Source organism: Acomys minous (assembly GCF_964271855.1).
Source record: "Acomys minous genome assembly, chromosome: 17".
NCBI lineage: Eukaryota > Metazoa > Chordata > Mammalia > Rodentia > Muridae > Acomys > Acomys minous.
This window is the reverse complement of record NC_140500.1, coordinates 55000147-55012787: the sequence shown is the minus strand read 5'-3', so window position 1 is coordinate 55012787 and position 12641 is coordinate 55000147. Positions and strand designations below refer to the sequence as shown.

The window sequence follows — 12641 nt, the reverse complement described above, 5'->3', positions numbered from 1 at the left end:
GGACTGTCCCCAAAAGATCCTGTATTGAAGGCTCAGTTGCCAGCCTCTAGCACCGTTGGGAACTGGTAAACTTCTAAGCGGTGGTGTCTAGGTAGAGGAAGTGAGGTCTTTGAGGATGGTCCCTTGAAGGAATCCTTGCACTTCATCCCTCCGACTCCCTGCTTCCTGGCTGCTGTGAAACGAGCAGCCTCATGTCGTGCCTCCCTTAACAATGTGCTCAGCTGCTGCAGGTCCTAAGCAACAGGGACAAGTGACAATGGGTTGCAACTCCTGAAGCCATGTGCCAAAAACTAAGGGAAGCTTAAAGATGCAGTAAGTAACCCAAAGCCAACCTAGGCACCTGGAGCAAAATTCCACCTTGCCAAGTGACAAGAGAAAAAGATGGCTGTCCAGCACTTGCTGCTGAAAACTGTGAGAGAGGAACAGTCCCCACCCAGTGGTTTTTGTGTCCCCTTCTTGAATCATAGTGTGTAGATACAGTCTGGATGCGTGCTGTGTTAGTTACTTTCTATTGCCCTGATCAAAACACCACAGCCAAGGCAACTTAAAAAAAAAGGAAGGGTTTATTAGGGATTACAGTTCCAGGGGGACAGGAGTCTGCCACCATCACTGTGGGGAGCTTAGCAGCAGTGGCATGACAGCTGGAGCGAGCTGAGAGTACAGAGCACGAGTTCCAAATGCCTCAAGCCTTTTAAGTCTCGTTTTCTCTAACAAGACCACAATACCCAAGTGTCCCAAACAGCACCACCAACTAGCATCCGAACACTCAAACATCTGAGCCCGCATGGACATTGCCGTTCAAACCACCGCACGCGCGTGTGTACGGCAGTGTGTTCCGTATTTGTGGGGCACTTTGTTACAAAACTCCCAGTGGATACCTGAAACCGCAGCTGGCACAGAAATAACAGCCGTGTTTCTTTCCATATCTACACACCGTGGTAAAGTTATATGAGGCACAGTGAGAGTGTCGTGATAACAGTTAGAGCAGCCTGACTTACAATAGAAAGTGTGGATGTGCTCTCTGCCACTGTCTCTCCCTGCCTCTCCCTGCCTCTCCCTGCCTCTCCCTGCCTCTCCATGTCATATTGCCCTCTATCTGTCCTTCTAGATGATGAAGGGGAAAGGAAAAGATAGCAAAACTGTACACGAGAGGAGACTGCTGCTCTTAGGGTGACAGAGCAAGAAAAAGACTTTATGAAAAGCATATCAGCTGGATACCATTGGTTGAAGCTACCAGAAAACCTAATTTGGATTCTTTTAACTAAAAAAACTATATATGTGATACTGCCAGAATACTTAGAAGTCTAGAAGAATGGCTGGTTTCAGAGTGGCCTGACCAGAAGTCCCAGCCTCGTGTCCCTCAGCACCCAGAGGAAGAGACAGCCCCTTCCCAAACCCTCACCAGCACTTCCTCTTGTGTTCCTTGACTGGCCTGTCACAGCCCAGGAGTCAGGCAGCAGTAATTGTACCCTGGAGAGAGAGAATGTACAGACTGGCTAAGGCATACATACACTGCCACTCATCAGGCCTCGTAGGGAGTCCCATGCCCCCCCCCCATCAAGCCAAGAGCTGAAGAGCTGATGTAGCCATGTGGGGTATGTCTTCTTTGGCGTTCCCAGGCTAGATGTGGAGGGGAGGTTCTGAAGGGATGCCATGGCTGTGGCAGGGGTGAGGGAGCACACTTGGAGAGCGGGCACCATGCCTTTCCCCCTATAGGGAAATCACAGTAGAAGGTAAACAGATGCCTACAAATGCCCTCGAGATGTTCTTTATCCCTGGCTGCACGGGAAATGGTCAGTGGGTCTTTTTTGTGTGGGTTGGAACATATTGAAGAGGTTTATCTCATGGAGGCTTCAGCGTCATTTTAAGTGGAATCCAATCCTTACATCGTAGGATCCATTCCTGGCACTGAATGTGACCAGGTTGGCTGCCGGGGACATGGAGGCAGGCAGGATGGCATTCCTGGCCTCCAGGAATCTACAGGCAAGTCAGCAGGACCCTAGTGACACAACATGCATGTGGGATGGTTGTATTAGCTCCTGCGCGGGGTGTCCTCCATCTGTCTCTGTTTGTGGGAGGCTCTGGATACAGTGGCTCGGGAGAGCAGCTGCCTGGGTGCCAAGTTGCAGACCAGGCAAGAGACTTTGCCTCTCTGTGTCTTGTTCAGTAGTGTCTCTGCACACACACGCGCACACACACACACACACACACACACACACACACACACACACACACACACCAGGAATAACCCTAGAATCTTCTTTGTAAGGATATTGTGGCATTTCCATTTGAAACAGTAAGTAACAGTAATTGTCCATTAACTAGTCCTTATTATTACAGTCCTTGCCATTATGTGTTTTTGATAATAGCCATCCTAAAGAGTGTGGAGTGGTGTCTTTTTCATCATCACACCATTACACTGTTGTTTCCCACTGAAAGCAGTAGCCCAGGCCCAGCTTCTCATCACATGGCCCAAGTAGGGTAGAATGTTCACAAAGACATTATTAAATATTGAGGAAAATAAAATAAAAGCTTGAATACCAAAAAAGCACAGAAAGTGTTCATCTTATAACAGATCTTAGATTGCATACCTGGAATCCAGGCTCTGCCTCTGCTACTCCCCTAAGGCTGAGCCATCTGAAAGGCTCTTGACTTGGATTCCTACTTCCTTCTTCTGGTCTGTGTCCATGTGGAAAGCATCTGCAAGGGCCATAGTCTTTGCCTCTTAGCACTTGCTGTGGGTCGAAGACATGGTTGTAACCACCCACCCCCAACCCCCCAACCCCCCAACCCCCCAACCCCCCAACCCCCATCCCCCCACCCCAACCCCCCAACCCCCATCCCCCCACCCCAACCCCCCACCACCCCATCACCCTTCCACTTGCCAAAGCCTTTCCTCCTGGTCTTATTTCTGGATTCACACGATTTTCACTATTCTCAGGACAAAATTTTCATAGCTTTTGCAGTGAATTATATTACCTTTCAAGAAAGCCCTGATCTATGAAACACAAACCCAATCAATGCTAACATGTACTCCCACATTGCCCACACAATAGACATCCTAATGGGCCCTCAGCTAACAATTGGCTCGGATATGGGTCTATGGAATTTTTCTTTCAGGGGTTCCCTGCTGGATGTGGTGTTTTGATATCGGACTACCCAAAAGTGTGGTTTCGACAGGGATAGCCGTTTATTTGATCTGTGTGCCTAGGGTTGTCAGGTCACATAGGGAAGGCTGTGCCTAGGTCTTATGAGGCTGGAAGCAGTAGGTGGGAGGGCAGTGATCCTGGAGCCTCTGGAGTCACATGTGTGCCAGTGAGGCGCCCAGCATGGAAAGCACAGCTAATGGTTGTAAGCCTATTGTTGGCTACAGTTGTCACTGGAATGGTTCCCAAAGGCTTGGTTCTCAGTCCATGGAAGTCCTGGGGTCTTAGTGGAAGGAAGGTCACTGGGGGGCTTTGCCTTTGATGGGATATTGGGACCCTCTCTGTTCCTTTAATTGCTTCTGTGAGGTGAACAGACACACATTTCCACCACACTACAACGCAATGGGCTAAAAAGTAATGGGCCCCACTGATTATACACTGAAGCCAGGAGCCAAAATAAACCTTTCTTGTAAGTTTCTAATCTCAGGAGGTTTTGGTATTGTGGCAGGGGCCTGGATAATATAGATTTTTAATACCTGTGTGCTACTCCTTCAAGAATTGTCTCCCTTAGGGGTGTAGCCCTCCTAAGAATTTGAGATAGGGAGTAACCACAGTGAAACCAGGATGGCAAGACCACCAAGATGGCTTCTGGCTACCTGGATTTAAATCCTGAGTCAGCACATTTGATATAATCTCTCACAAGAATGTGTCCAGTCCTCTCAAGCTTCTTCCCTTCCTTTGAAAAGCAAAGGAACAGTGGACTTACTCTGTGGCTTTTAGTGGACTTACTCTGTGGCTTTTAGTGGACTTACTCTGTGGTTTTTAGTGGACTTACTCTGTGGTTTTTAGTGGACTTACTCTGTGGCTTTTAGTGGACTTACTCTGTGGTTTTTAGTGGACTTATTCTGTGGTTTTCAGTGGACTCACACTGTGGCTTTTTAGTGGATGTACTCTGTGGCTTTTACTGCACTTACTCTGTGCCCTTTGTGACGGATATTTTACTGGCGAGTCTTTAGAATACAATTCGCCACAAGCCAATGCCTTCTAAAACATTAGTCATTATCAGTATACATTCAGGATCTGAGAATTTTTGCCGTAAAGCATGGAGATTTTATTGATAAGATTTTGGCCTGATGTCCCCAACTCTCAGAAAACACTGATGCTAGGCTACATGAGTAGACATAACTGGAGAGGAGAATAAAAATGTTCAGATTGGTCTGACACAAAGACAATTCTCCTTTAGCAATTACAAGGCTATAAAAAGCATGAGAGCAGTGTTCATCTTCTGAACACAGTTCCAAAACAACGTGGCCCAAGGATAAATTACAGTATGGACAAGCACTAAGTGCCATAGAGCTCTTTTGCACAGCTCCATGAAAGTCTCAGGGACAAATGCTTTTTTTCCCCCAGTGGGAATATTTTCTAGGAAGGAGTGGCCTCCTGGCAGGAGTGACCTTTTTTTAAAAACAAAAAAACAAAAGCAGAATTGCCAAGACTAGAACAAAAGCCACCATTTTACCATTTTAAGGCAATATCAAGGTTGAGCTTTGCAGCTGTTGTCCTGTCTGAAAGAAAATACAGGCCCCTTGCTAGGAAAAAATGGAATGTAATTATGTTATCATGAGCTGGTGCTGGAGGGGGGGGTGGCAAAGAAAATTTGTCATGCAAAAGATGATGGATGCTGTTTTGTCAATCGAAACTGCTGGAATGCAGCAGTATCGCCAGGCAGCATAATTAGTCTTTTTCTTCTCTTCCAATCTGGCAAGCGGAAATGCAGCAAGACATTACACCCTTTGGCTCTCTGTTTTCTCTCCACATAATTGTGCCAGGTTTATAGAGTGGATCATAGAGTCATCAATTATGAAGACTAAGCAGATATTCCACTTTGAGACAAAAAGCTGTTATTCTCTTGAGTAAAGAGTTCCTCTTGCTGAAGTACATTTTGCAAATTACTTAGAGGCGTTCTTCCTGGGTCATGTGCATGGTGGCCAGGTATCTGTCCTAGGGTATGAGGCTTCCCAGTGGCGAGGGTTTTGCTTACATTGAGTCAGTGCTAATCACGTTGTAAATCATGATTTATGTTGTAGTTAGAAGCCCCGCCTCAAAGCATTAATCAAGGGGACTCAATCTGATGTTTGTTCTTCTGCAAGCAATGTGGTCTGATGGCAAGACCCAGATGATCTTCACAGAGGCATAAGGAGGAGCCTGGTTCACGCAGGATTTTTATTTCATCCAGCTTCAAGTGAATAATGTTATAATTAGATTAGGAACCAGAGGAGCGATTCAAACACTTTAATTTAGATAAATTACTTTAAGCATTTGCCTTTAATTTTAAATAATATAGAATTGCTGGGCGGTGGTGGCACACGCCTTTAATCCCAGCACTTCGGAGGCAGAGGCAGGGGAAATCACTGTGAGTTCGCGGCCAGCCTGGTCTACAAAGAGAGTCCAGGACAGCCAAGGCTACACGGAGAGACCCTGTCTCAAAAACCAAAAACAAAACCAAAATTAAAAAAAAAAAGAATTAATAATTTTTTAACTTAATAATCATCAGTAGATGGAGAATATATTTGCATGCTAGTTAAAAAAAACAACTTCCTCAAGTCTGAAGTGTTTTGCTCAATGGAGAGGACAAAGGCAGGAAGTGGCTGTGCGCCTCAAGAGCTACTGTGGATGCATTAGCAGATGAAAGACTGAGGCGTGGGTACAAGTTCAGTGGCCCAGGAGCAGCAGAGGGCTCCTGGCCTGGACAATAGTAGGACACCTTAACTAGACAGAGAGGAAAGATGTCTGAGTGACAAAAGTTGAAGCAAAATTTTGGGTATAAGATTGGACATATTACTTGTGTAAGTCTGCAATCCAACTGATAAGTTATTTCGCTACCACGTTCTTCACTAAGTTACCACTGCATTTGAAAGTTGCTATGATCAATAACTCAGACTCTGTCTCGTGACCTTTACCAACACAGTACTCACTGGGGGCTCTCCTGCTGTGCTAGGTAGGTCTGTTTAGAACTACAGACTTGAGAATAATCAAGTCACCATAGTTGGCCACTTTTAACTGAATCACATTTTGTATTGTGTATAACACACTTTTGCATATAAAAACATAGCTTCAAGAACTTAAAGATCTAAAGAAATGGGCAATTAGCCATCAGTGTAAACAGAAAGACTCTGATCTCCCCAAATTGATCCATAGATTTACTATCACCCCACCAAAAACCCAGAAAACCTCTAAGGCAAAAAATTCTGAGTGGAATTCTATAACTTACAAGAAGTGGAAAGACCACGGGTCCTCAAAACAACTTTGAAAGAGCATAGCTGTGGTCCAAAAGACAGCACAGCGTGGGAGTGGTAATTGGAATAGAGCGCAGCACAGAGACAGACTCGCACATCCTGAGAAGGTTAGCACCAGGCAACTTTACCACTGTGCAGGCACCATGAATAGCTCCCAAAGCCAAGGTGGCTACAGTGTCACTGGATTATGTGACCTGCTGCAACCACTGCACATAGGTGATTCACTGTTGCCCCCAAATAAGGGCACATGACTGGTCAGCATTAAAGTTTTCAAAAAACGTCTCTGAAACCTAGTATCCATTAAAAGGCAAGAGACTTAGATGCTTCAAAAGAACTAAAAATGGACAACGGCACAGTAAGAGGTGCCTGCCTCATTAGTCAGTCGCCAGGGAAACGCTGCTTAAAACCACAACGAGGTGTCATTATCAGAATAGCTTATAAAAAGAAGATGGACAACACTGACGGATGGAGATGCAGAGCCAGCCATGGAACTCTCTTTCCTTTGAGAGGATAAAGTGAAACCACCATTTTGGAAGAATGACGGTGTCCTGTGGGCTTAAATATACACCCGCCCAGGAATCCCACATCCAACTCTTACCCAAGGCAAACAGAAGCACGTGTTGTCAAGAGGACTGTTATAGTTTGGTTTTGGATGTGTGGAAGGCTTGGGTCCCAGCTTGTGGTGCTATAGGGAGGGGATGGAGCCTTTAAGTGTGGAGTGCAGAGGAGGTCTTCAGGTCACTGGCCTTTGAAGGAGACCAGGGTGTAGTCTGTTCCTCACTCAGCCATGAGATGAATGGCTCGGCTTGACCACATAGACCCAAAAGAACAGGGCCAATCAATCCCAGACTGACTCTTCCAAGCTGTGAGCACCAACAGAAACCTTCTTATGTTAACAAGAAATTACTTTAGCTGTTTGTTCTATAGACAGAAGGCTAAACAGCACAAAGACGCATACAGAATAGTAAAGCCCATGAGGCAGCACGAGCGAGGTTAGTACCAGAAAAAGAGAGGAGCTGCCTGTGGCACGCCCGTACGATAGCGTACTACTAAGTGATGAAGAAGAACCAAAGCACAGCTAAGTCTTGTGCCCCGGCCCGCGGGGTCTTCAAACGGAACCTGGGAGGGGGTGCAGGAGTGCAAACAAGGACAGGGGACACGAAGAAATGAGGGCAAGTCTGGATTCCGATCAAGCCCCATTCATTGAAAATTCTTTTTCCTTCTTTCTTTCTTTGTTTTTTGTTTTTTTTTTTTTTTAGTTTGAGTAACAAGTTTATTTTTTCAAAAGCATATATAGACAATGAACAAAGTAAACATGTAAAGGGTTGTAACTGTCCTAGACACTGCTCCGTAGGCTGAGCGCTTCCTCTTAGTAATCTTCGTCTTCATCAGACTCCATTACGTTTTGTCTGTTGAATTTAACTGTCGTCTTCTTCTCTGTATCTCTATTAACCCTTGTTCTGACACCTTCCCACTCAGCCGTCCATACAGTGCCATCTGTATGAGGAGGTTCTCTCCTACTTTAGTTTTCTCAGGCTTTACAAGTGCTAAGTTACTTAACCTGGCCCGGGCTGACTGATCCAGAACTTGTGCTAAGGTACTGTTTCTCATTTCTGCATCCCTTTGTTTTGCTTCCTGTTGGGCTGCATCACCAGGATCCCCGTGCTTGGCCTGCAGCTAGGCCAGCCTCTGCTTCCTCAGCGCCTCGAGCTCTTCGTTTGCCATGGCGCGGCCGTCCCACGTCGCGCAGTTGCACCCGCCCTCTGGTTATTGAAAATTCTTACAGGGTTTATATAGGCAATATCTAGGGCAAGGGCAGGGTTGCCGTGGGAACCTAGGGGCAGATATCCCGACATCCGTCCTTGGCAGGAAGAACTCCATGATTAGGGAGTGAGCTCTGAGGGAATGCTGCTACAGAAGCAAGATAAGCAAGTGGCCTCCCAGGACGCGGAGGAGCCCGCTACGCTATGTGTCAGGCAGCAGTTCCCAAGGTCCGGGTGGGGTGGCCTGGGCTGACCCCAGCCTGCTACGTGCCAGGCAAAGGTGTAGAAAAAGGGGTCTACAAACAAGGTGGAATTGCCCAATGTTTTAAGCCAGGAACCACTAAGGGCAGCCCCCCACAGTCTTGAACCCCAAAATGGGAACAAAAGCAGCTAGATACAGAGAGCATGTGATGCGTGCAAGAGCCGGTCATCAGAGGGCTCTAGGGAAGGCAGTCCAGGTTGGTCTGCCTGTCCCGACAAGGGAACTTTTGGGGACAATGGAGAAGTCTGACCAACTGCTGCTTAGGTGGCTGCAGATATTTGTCAAAATATACTAAGTTGCAAATTCATGCCCAAGAACTGCATTGTATGTAAGTTTTTAAAAATCTCAATTATTTTTAAAACAGTTATTATCACTTTTTTTTCTTTTAGCTTTATTTGTATGTATGTTTTGTTGTTATTGTTTTGATTTTTGTTTTTTCAAGACAGGGTTTCTCTGTGTAGCCTTGGCTGTCCTGGACTCGATTTTGTAGACCAGGTTGGCCTCAAACTCACAGCAATCCACCTGCCTCTGCCTCCCAAGTGCTGGGATTAAAGGCGTGCACCACCATGCCCGGCCCTTTAATCTCAGTTAAATACTGAAAAAAGCTGGGTATGGTGGCTTGCATATGGCCAAGGCAGATGGGTCTCTGGGAGTTTGAGGCTAGCCTGGTCTACAGTTGTGAGTTCCAGGCTAGCCAGGGCTACATAGTGAGATCCTATCTCAAAACAAAGCAACAAACTCCAGAAAATAACATCTCAAAATCATATAATGTCATTAACATATACCTATACAAAGGTGTGTATAAGAGGCCCAATTAAACCCACATTAATAATTTAGGAAGTGTTAATAACTACAGTTTTACATAGTAAAACCATGGAAATGGAAATGTGACCAGAACTATTCAAGGAAAGATTGTAACTTTTAGTAGTAAGCATCTGCAACTGTCTTGGTAATGATGCATGTCGCCTCAGTGGACACCCCCAGGCCCTGGCTCTCTCCTGACTGTGAGCTCCCTTCTCCAGTGTCCGCACCTGTGTCTCTTCACACTGTTCTGTTCTCGGGACAAGAGCTTAGAACCAACACAGTTCGTCAGAGTCAGAGCTTATTGACATTTTCAGGTAGTTGAACGTGATAGCCCAGCACCACCTCCACGGTTTGCCTGGCTTTGGGCTTCACGCCTGCTGTTCACATCCAGTGGGAAGTGATCACTCTCTCTCTCTCAACTTTTCTTCCACTTGCTAAGATTCACAACCTTCCTCGTTTTGTAGCCTGGACACTGAGGTCTGGCTTTTTAACATGTCAGATGGCCGACTGGGCCTCATGCTGATGGGAGTTCTAAGCTGATGCCTCCCTTTCGGCTACTTCTACATGAGGTACAGAGCATTCTTGTAGTACCCACTGATCTAGAGAAAAGCCAAAGGAGAGCGTAGGCTTGCAGCTTTGAGGGGAGAAGGGAGAAGATGCTTCAGAGTGAGAGCTTGTTCGTTGCTGCTAGACCCTAGAAGGGAAGGGCCCTTGGCTAGAACTCTTTGCTGTGTGGAGAGGAATGGTACAAAGTCCAGAGGAGTCGGCCGCACCCCTGTGAAGGTGAGTTTCTCAGATGTTAGTCACAAATCCAGCGCTTGGAAAACAGCAGTGTTCAGACCCCTGGCAAGAGCTGACCCCTCAGGCCACAAGCGGGCTCAGTGTTGCCTTTCCTAACTCGGGGCCCTCAGGCCTCAGCTTGAGAAAAAGCAAAGGATTCCCGTATCTCTACAACAGCAGAGCCAATAGATTCAAGCGTACGTAGAGAAAGAGTGGAAGCTCAGGCTGTAGCTCAGTGGTGGGGCCCTTGCCTACCACACACACACACACACACACACACACACACACACACACATACACACATACACACATATACACATACACACATACACACACGTACATACACACATACACACACACACTGTGTCTCTCACACACACACATACACTCTCACACACACACACATGCACTTATTCACACACATATAGACACACTCTCTCACACACACACATACACTCACACACACACACTCACACACACACATACACTCTCTCACACACACATGCACTTACTCACATACACATACACACACTCTCTCACACACACATACACTCACATACACACATACCCTCACACACATACACACATACACATACACACGAGGAGGGTGGGGGAGGGAAGAAAGGAGGTAGAAATGGTATGCAAATGGAGGTCTACGTCAGCAGCGACATACGCAGACCTGCATGGAAACAATAAAGAACCCAGTTTGGAAGAAAATGCGACCCAAAGAATAACAGAGAACTTGCAGCGTGTGTTGTGCAGTAGAGAATGAACTCCGTGAAACTAGCTGCATTCTAATGTGATAATATTCAAATCAAGGGTGCCAAATAAAGTTCCGGCAGGGTTACAGTTCTGATATGTAACTTACGCATATGTAAACCAGGCAGGCATGACAGGCAGATAGATATCTGGTACAGAGGGAAGATCCCCGACTCGGACTCGATTCCAGAAGAAAAATATGAGACTCAGGTGATGGAGTAGAAGTGATAATGGTGAACCAGTACAAGAGTAAGGAGGGTCCTGCGTGCGAGCTCAAAATGCTGGCGAGCAGTCCGCGGGAGGACTGGGAGGAGAATACAGAGAGAAACAAGTCTTTCTGCCCGGCTAGGCTGTGGGGATTCTCCAGGCATTCCGACGTATAAGCAAGGGTTTTCCTCCTTCGGTGCTTCTGGCTTTGCGCATGCTCGGTACTGAACTGCATCCCTGGGCCCCTTTTTACTTTTTGAGACAGGGTCTCACTAAGGCTGAGTTCAAGGGTGGCTTGAACTCAGGATTCTCTTGCCTCAGTCTCCTGAGTACTAAGGATTACAGGCCGGTCTTAAACAAACCCTTCCTAACGGACAAAAGCCAGCTCGGGGGTTCAGGACAGCATGGCATGAGGGAAGCCATAGCCTCAGGTCCTGAGTGGGACAAAAGGGAGGTCCCTGAGAACGAGAGCCAGGGAGTTCAAACAGAAAGGAAGCTGGAGATTGATGGGGGAAAAGCACAAGACATGCTGCATATGGTGCCTCTTATTAAAAGCAAAAACCCATCCATAAATAGAACCAATGATGAGATATAACTTTCTTTTTTAATTTAGTAATGTAGAAAATGTAGTCCAAACACCAGTGGTGTGTAATATAAACAGAAACGTTGGAGTCATGTAAACACAGACCCAAAACTAAGCAACTGGGGAAAATGTTTATGAAATTGAATGTAAATGCTAAAATACTTGACAGAGTGAAAACTTAGAATACAGCTAACAAATGCCAGTGGGGGAGGGAGGTAGTAAGGATAGAAAAAGAGCACAGCAGAGAGTAGTGTCAGTGCAGAGTCGAGACGCGCAGACAAAGCCTGCGACAAGCCACTCTTGGTTTTACAGCTTTAGCAAAACCTTTTAGGACCAACACATGCTTAAAAACCATTTGTCTAAAGGCCAGCAGTTCTCCAATTTCACACATTTTAATTTTTCTCTTAAAACCGCGTACTAAATACAAAATTAAGTACTAGCCTTTCAATTTGGTTGTGTATGTTATCTTCAGAGATATAATAATGCCAACTCAATGTTTAAAACTTTTCTTCCTTGATAGGAAAATTTTGTTTCACTTTGCTTTCATGTAACGTTTTTATGTTTTTGGGTTTGTTTTTTTTTTTCTTTTTTTTAGCTTTGCTTTGTTTTTCACCTTTCATAAATACTTTAATAATTTTTTAAACAGTGTGTAAACAGCCACGGCAATTTGGAGAGGACCACAGAGAAAAGCAGAGGCTTGTGGTAGACAGAGCAGGGAGCAGGAGCCACAGCTTGTGGTAGACAGAGCAGGAGCCACAGCGGCCACAGGGCTGTTCTGCAGGAACAGAGCGGAGCCATGACCTGGCTCTGTCCATGGGGAATGTGGGGCATGTTAGATATAGTATCATAAATCCATGGGGTTATTTAATAAATCAAGATAGGAAAAAGACGACATGTTTGAAAAATAGCTAAAATATTTTTCTTATAAATCTTTAATACTTTTACATTTTAAAGAGATTTAAAGGAAAAAAGGAAGTTTTAAATGGTCTCTGATAAGGGAATAATTTTATATTAACTCAAGATGAAAATTAAAATGCACCC

General features: G+C 45.6%; 1 pseudogene across 1 annotated transcript; it reads right to left on the bottom strand.

Moving 5' to 3' along the window:
- Positions 1-7652: 7652 nt before the first annotated feature.
- LOC311588353 (programmed cell death protein 5-like) lies at positions 7653-8204 on the bottom strand (annotated as a pseudogene). The gene has a single exon. The product of its transcript is annotated as a programmed cell death protein 5-like (transcript).
- Between the last annotated feature and the right edge of the window lie 4437 nt (positions 8205-12641).